The sequence below is a fragment of the Schistocerca americana genome, chromosome 2 (genome assembly GCF_021461395.2).
Source record: "Schistocerca americana isolate TAMUIC-IGC-003095 chromosome 2, iqSchAmer2.1, whole genome shotgun sequence".
NCBI classification, from domain to species: Eukaryota; Metazoa; Arthropoda; class Insecta; order Orthoptera; family Acrididae; genus Schistocerca; species Schistocerca americana.
The window spans coordinates 768,363,396-768,369,889 of NC_060120.1; the positions used below are offsets into that span (position 1 = coordinate 768,363,396).

General features: G+C 47.2%; 1 non-coding gene across 1 annotated transcript; it reads left to right on the forward strand.

Annotated features, from left to right (window-relative positions):
• The first annotated feature begins 396 nt into the window (after positions 1 to 396).
• Positions 397 to 471, forward strand: Trnaa-cgc. Its single transcript has one exon. It is a non-coding gene; the product is annotated as a tRNA-Ala (tRNA).
• The last annotated feature ends 6,023 nt before the right edge of the window (positions 472 to 6,494 follow it).

The following is a 6,494-nucleotide window of genomic DNA, read 5'->3' on the forward strand; positions in this document are numbered from 1 at the left end:
TTTCCTGAGTAGTCTCAACCGATTAAAACTGTGTACCGGACCGAGACTCGAACTCGGGACCTTTGCCTTTCACGGGCAAGTGCTCTACCAACAGAGCTACCCAAGCACGACTCATGACCCGTCCCCACAGCCGTAATTCCGCCAGTACCTCGTCTCCTACCGTCCAGCACACAGTTTTAATCTGCCAGGAAGTTTCATATCAGCGCACACTCCGCTACAGAGTGAAAATCTCGTTCTGGAAACATCCCCCAGTCTGTGGCTAAGCCATGTCTCCGCAATACCCTTTCTTCCAGGAGTGCTAGTTCTGCAAGGTTCGCAGAAGAGCTTCTGTGAGGTTGGAAGGTAGGAGACGAGGTACTGGTGGAATTACGGTTGTGGAGACGGGTCGTGAATTGTGCTTGGGTAGCTCAGTTGGTAGAGCACTTGCCCGCGCAAGGCAAAGGTCCCGAGTTCGAGTCTCGGTCCGACACACAGTTTTAATCTGCCAGGAAGTTTCATATCAGCGCACACTCCGCTGCAGAGTGAAAATCTCATTCGAGTCTCACCGTATTACGGGCTGTATGCTGTCGGGCGTTCTCAATCTGTAGCAATACTCCAGAAGTCAGAAGTCCTCATCGTTTACTCCTGATCGCAGAGCGAAGTTGATTTTGCAGCATGTCTGAATAAGAAGTACTGGTTACCTTCACTCCACTGTCCACGTAATGCTCCACAATTTCTTCATTCGCATCCCGGAAGAGATTGAGCTTGACTTTTCAAGCAAACGGTTGAGCGCGATTTTTTTTTTTTTTTTTTTTTTTTTTTTTTTTTTTTTTTTTTTTTTTTTTTTTTTTTTTCGGCGATGCGTTGTGGCGCAATTGTTTGCTTGACCTTTTCGATTCTGGTTGGTGATGGATGACCCAGGACTCATCGCTTATATCATTTTCTCCCAGAAATGCATAACATTGTGAACAATGTTCTGCGCTGAACCAATCTTCAAATCTGTGGTTATTTCGATCAGAGTTAAGCGTCTGTTCTTTATAATCTCCTCGACTAACGCAGTGTTCTCGTCCGTCACTACGCGGTAGCCTGGACTGATCCACGGGCAAACGCATCACAGATCGCTGCTCAGTCACGGTGCACTTTGATAGCGGGGCGGCCATCTCGTTCTGGACATTGCTGCCATCTCCTGCGTTATAGCATCACACTGCCACCTGTTGGTCAGTTTCTGAATCACAAGGAAAACTACTGACACCTACCAACTACATCGCACAACAAATTTTATGGAACTTTTCAGGTTTTCATTTGAAACACACTCCTACTTGAGTTCACACACTGTCATTTTGTCATTTGGAGATAGTGAGTGGAGCTGTGGAAGCTAGAAAATGGAGTGTCAAGTGCAGAAATAGAAACACATCCGACGTATTCTTCTGTTTTAGTTCAATAGAGGGGTGACAACAGAGGAGGCAGCCAGATACATTTGCGCCACGTGTGGGGATAACCCCACTGGACAGAACACGCAAGAAAATGGTCTCGTTTTGAGAAGGGTCATTTTGACATTAGTGACTCTCCAAATTCAGGAAGACCTTCCGGAGTTTGGTGAGGATAGTTTAAACGCATTAATCCACGATGCTCCATGTCATTGTACTCGAGAACTGTCAAACAGGATGAAATGTGATCATTCCAACATCTTGCGACATATGCATGCACTGTGGAAGGTTCAAAAATCGGGTGTATGGGTACCGCATGCCCTGAGCCAAAATCATAAAAATCAACTGGTGGTCATATGTTCGTCTCTCGTTGCTCATCATCAATTGGCTCGTGAACTACACCGACCACTCCTATACGGTATCGTTACTGGCGATGAGAAAAGGTCTAACGTAAGGAAAAGAAAGGAATGATTGAGCCCAAACAAAGCAGCAACTCCTCGTACAAAGACATCCTCTCATCCACTAAACATAACGTTATGAGCTGGAGGAACAGCGTCGGTATGGTGTACTACGAATTGCTTGCCCGAGGTGTATCCATCACTGCTGACATGTATTGTCGACAACTGAGGCGTTTTGTAGACACAGCCCAAGAACAAAGACCAGGAAGATTGCGTGACGTGATGCTACTCTACGATAAGCCCGCCCGCATTCTGCTATACTCGCAAAAAATGCTGTACACGAGATGGAATGGGAAGTCATTCCGCACTAACCTTATTCATCTTATCTTGCACCCTCAGAATTTCGCCTATTGCGCTTCCTGTCGAACGACATTCAAGGAACTTTCTTTCCGGATGAAATTGTGCTCCGAACATGGCTCGAGGAGATCTTCGCCTCAAATGGTTCAAATGGGTCTGAGCACTGTGGGACTCAACATCTGAGATCATCAGTCCCCTAGAACTTAGAACTACTTAAACGTAACTAACCTAAGGACATCACACACATCCATGCGCGAGACAGGATTCGAACCTGCGACCGTTGCGGTCGCGCGGTTCCAGACTGAAGCGCCTAGAACCGCTCGGCCACACCGGACGGCATCTTTGCCTCAAAACAACGTGGTTTCTATAGTGGCGGAATCGAAGAGTTACTCCAGTGTTGGCAGATTGTTGTAAATAGTGAAGGAGAATATATTATTGGGAACTAAAGTCTCTGTTATGTGTGTCCGTTGTGTTTAATATTAAACTCACGGAAATACATTAGGAACTTATGCAGAACCCAATACTTTGACTGGCTGTGAAGTAGCAGACGGTTGTAAATAGTGAAGGAGGATATGTTATTGGGGACTCAAGTCTCTGTTATGCGTATCTGTTGTTTTTATTACTAAACTTATGGAAAAACACAAATAAGTTGTGAACGAACCCAATACTTTGGCTGTGAAGTGTTACCATCATCTGAACGTACTACTGTTACCATTTTATTTTTACCTTTTCGCCTAGTGCAGACCAAGAGCTCCGCGAGCAAGTCTTCATTCACACAAATCTTTAGATTAAATTATGATAATAAGTTACTTACGTGCTGGAACTCTCATTTCCTCATTACGGCAATTCCCTCATTAGACAAAAATAATAAAATAAGGGTACCTACTAAAATGTTTATACTGACGAGCCCTAACATTACTCGTCCACTTCACTGTGAGTGGAGAGTCAATTGTCTGTCTAGGCGTCCTGTACAGGGTAGACAGGGACCAAGGAAGACTTAGAGTGTTCCACTCCCTCCAACAAAGTTCGAGGTGCTGTCTTTCACTGAAACTGAACCAGTGGGACTAACTTCACCTGTTTTGGGGAAATATGCTTTATCCCTCGTCAGGAGTACGAAACACAAAAGGGTAAGTATCTATCAACCGTTAGGCGTTCAAACGCACGGAGTATAATGACAAATGTACCCCATAGGGAAGCGATGGCATGGGATTGGAAGAGGGAGGCCACATCAGGGGACGTTCGGCCGCCGAGTGCGGGTCTTATTTCAGTCGGAGCCACAACCTGCACCTGTCGTCTGGGCACTGAGGTCATACTTGGATCATTCCAGTGACTGCATGCCAGTGATGAGGATGAAGAGATGATGAGGACAACACAACACCCAGTCGAAAATCTCCAACCCGGTCGGGAATCAAACCCGGGCCCGGTGCATGGTAGGCAAGCACGTAACCACCTTTTTTTTGTTGATCTTATTTTGTTCGTTAGTGCTCGTTGTATTTGTTCGGGGCGGACGTTCCAAGATGCATTTTCACGTTCAAGTTCATCTTTCATCCATTAACTCAGTTTTTTTTATTATTATTATTACAGAGGGCAGTTAACCCTCTGACCAAACACGCTGAGCTACCGTGTCGGCCTGTGTGCCACCCAGTTAAGCAGACAGACGGATTGGAAGGAACATGAGGTACACTCAGTTTGTGTGTCTGGAGGCCTCATTCAGCATGCTCAAGAGGCTATTCCGGCAGCTATTGAGGGACCAGGCTGGAAGCAACTACGTAATGCGGCGCACTTCGTAGCAAACTGCACCTGTCGTCTGGGCACTGAGGTCATACTTGGATCATTCCAGTGACTGGCGGAGAGGGTTGAGAATACCAGCCTTGCTCACGGAGTTTCCAAAAGGCTCACTATCTGCTGCACTCTCCTCAGAAGGGAACCTGTCCCCTGGTTCTGAGTTGAGTGGAAGGCTTGAACCAGAGACTCTAAAGGTTCTGTGTCAAGCTCAGTTGTGAACTCCTTAAGCCATAGGGCTAAGAGTTGTAGAGTTTCCCAAAATGAGTCAAGCGTCCACATCAGAGGCAGCTGACTGTGTGTGGTGTGCACGCAAGGGTTTCTTAGATTAGGTGACTCTCCATACAGTTCAGATAACGACAGCTGTAGAAAACCGAAATGTATCAGTGTAAGATCGAAAGAAGACCCTCCTGCAGGTGAAAGTATTAAAACCCTAGTGATTAACTGCCGAAGCATTCGACGAATGTTAATCCTAAGGGCCCGCTCGGGGACTGGGTGTTGTGTTCTCCTAATCATCATCATTTCATCCCCATCGACGCGGAAGTCGCCGAGGTGGCGTAAAATCGAAAGACTTGCACCCGGCGAACGGTCTAGCCTACGGGAGACCCTAGTCACACGACAGACAGACTAGGCACAGAAAACTTGTTAAAACCTGAAGTTGCCGGTAGTGAGACCTTCGGGGAAAATTTAAGCGTATACTAAAAGGATAGGGAAATCAGCAATGCAGGTTGTGTGTTTGTCGCAGTATACAAGAAGCTCAAATCCACCGAGATAGAAACTGAAGTTGCATGCGAGACTATTTGGGCAAGACTCGATACCAAGGGTGGGCATAAAATTATAAAAGGGTCCTTTTAACTACCACAAAACTCACCCCCTGATACAACCGAAAACTTGATAGAAAGGCAAAGTTCGCTTTTACGTGAGTTCCTTAATCACAGTGCAATAATTAGAGGAGACTTTCAAAAAAATGGTTGAAACGGCTGTAAGCACTATGGGACTGAACATCTGAGGTCATCAGTCCCCTAGACCTAGAGCTACTTAAACCTAACTAACCTAAGGACATCACACACATCCATGCCCGAGGCAGGATTAGAACCTGCGACCGTAGCAGCAGCGCAGTTCCGGACTGAAGCGCCTAGAACCGCTCGGTCACATAGGCCGGCTAGAGGACACTTTAATCATTCTATAATGTACTGCGATATAGTTTTGTTAGTGGTTGCCGTGACAAGACATCCGTAAAACGTTACTACACGAGCAGTAATCACCAGACTGCGTGCCTGTCCAGTTCTGGCCACCGGTCACTGCTCCACCGCGCTGACGTCACTCTGCCCTCTCGCGGCCAGGCGGCGTCCGGCGCATCCACCGTGAGGTTCAAGTTGCGCCGCCAGCAGCCACGCAACGGTGCCGTGTCTATCACGACAAAGTTGCCAGCCACATGCAATTTTTTCAGCGCTTTCGTGGCGTTTCCACCACTGGTCTGGACCATTTCCATGTGGCGGATCCAGGTTCTGATCCTGCCACGAAAGTAGATCACCGAGGTGTACCTGCTACGAGATCTTTGTGGCAGTCAGCGTCATCATCATCGTCATATTACAGAAGTTAATGGTGAGCCTCCGTCTGCTGAGTTACGTCTTAACGGAGTTTAGCTTTACCGAAGCGAGCGAACATACTACTTGCGTGGGTAAATGAAGACGTGTTCGTGAGAGACTGGCGGCCCCATCAGCTGCGTGTCGACGAAAATTGGTTCCGTGTTTGATGTTTACAAATCAGGTGCCAACTATTGTGATATAATATGTTAAATTTACACTGAGGTGACGAAAGTCATTGGATATCGACATGCACATATACAGATGGCGGCGGCACCGCGCACGCAAGGCATAAAAGGGCAGTGCGTTGGCGGAGCTGCCATCTCTGCGCAGGTGATTCATGTGAAAAGGCTTCCCACATTATTATGGCCGCAGAACTCAAATTAACAGACTCTGAACTCGGAATGATAGTTGCAGCTAGACATATGGAACATTCAATTCTGGAAATATTTAGGGAATGTAGTATTCCGTGATCCACAGTGTCAAGAGTGGACTGGGATACCACCTTTCAGGCGGTACCTCACACCACAAACAACGCAGTAGCCGACGACCTTCACTTAACTATCGAGAGCAGTGGCGTTTACGTAGAGATGTCAGTGCCAACAGGCAAGCAACAGCGCGTAAAATAAACGCAGAAATCAATGTGGGACGAACGAGAAACGTACCCGTTAGGATAGTGCGGCAAAATATGCGTTACTGGGCTATGGCAGCAGACGACCGACGTGAGTACCGTTGCTAGCAGCACGACATCGTCTGCAGGAACTCTCCTTGGCACGTGACCATATCGGTTGGACCCTAGATACTGGAAAACCGTGGACTGGTCAGATGAATCCCGATTTCAGTTGATGATGGTAGGGCTCGAGTGTGGCGCAGACAGCGCGAAGCTATGGACCCAAGTTGTCAACAAGACACTGTGCAACCTGGTGGAGGCCTCATAATGGTGTGGGCTGTGTTTACGTGGAGTG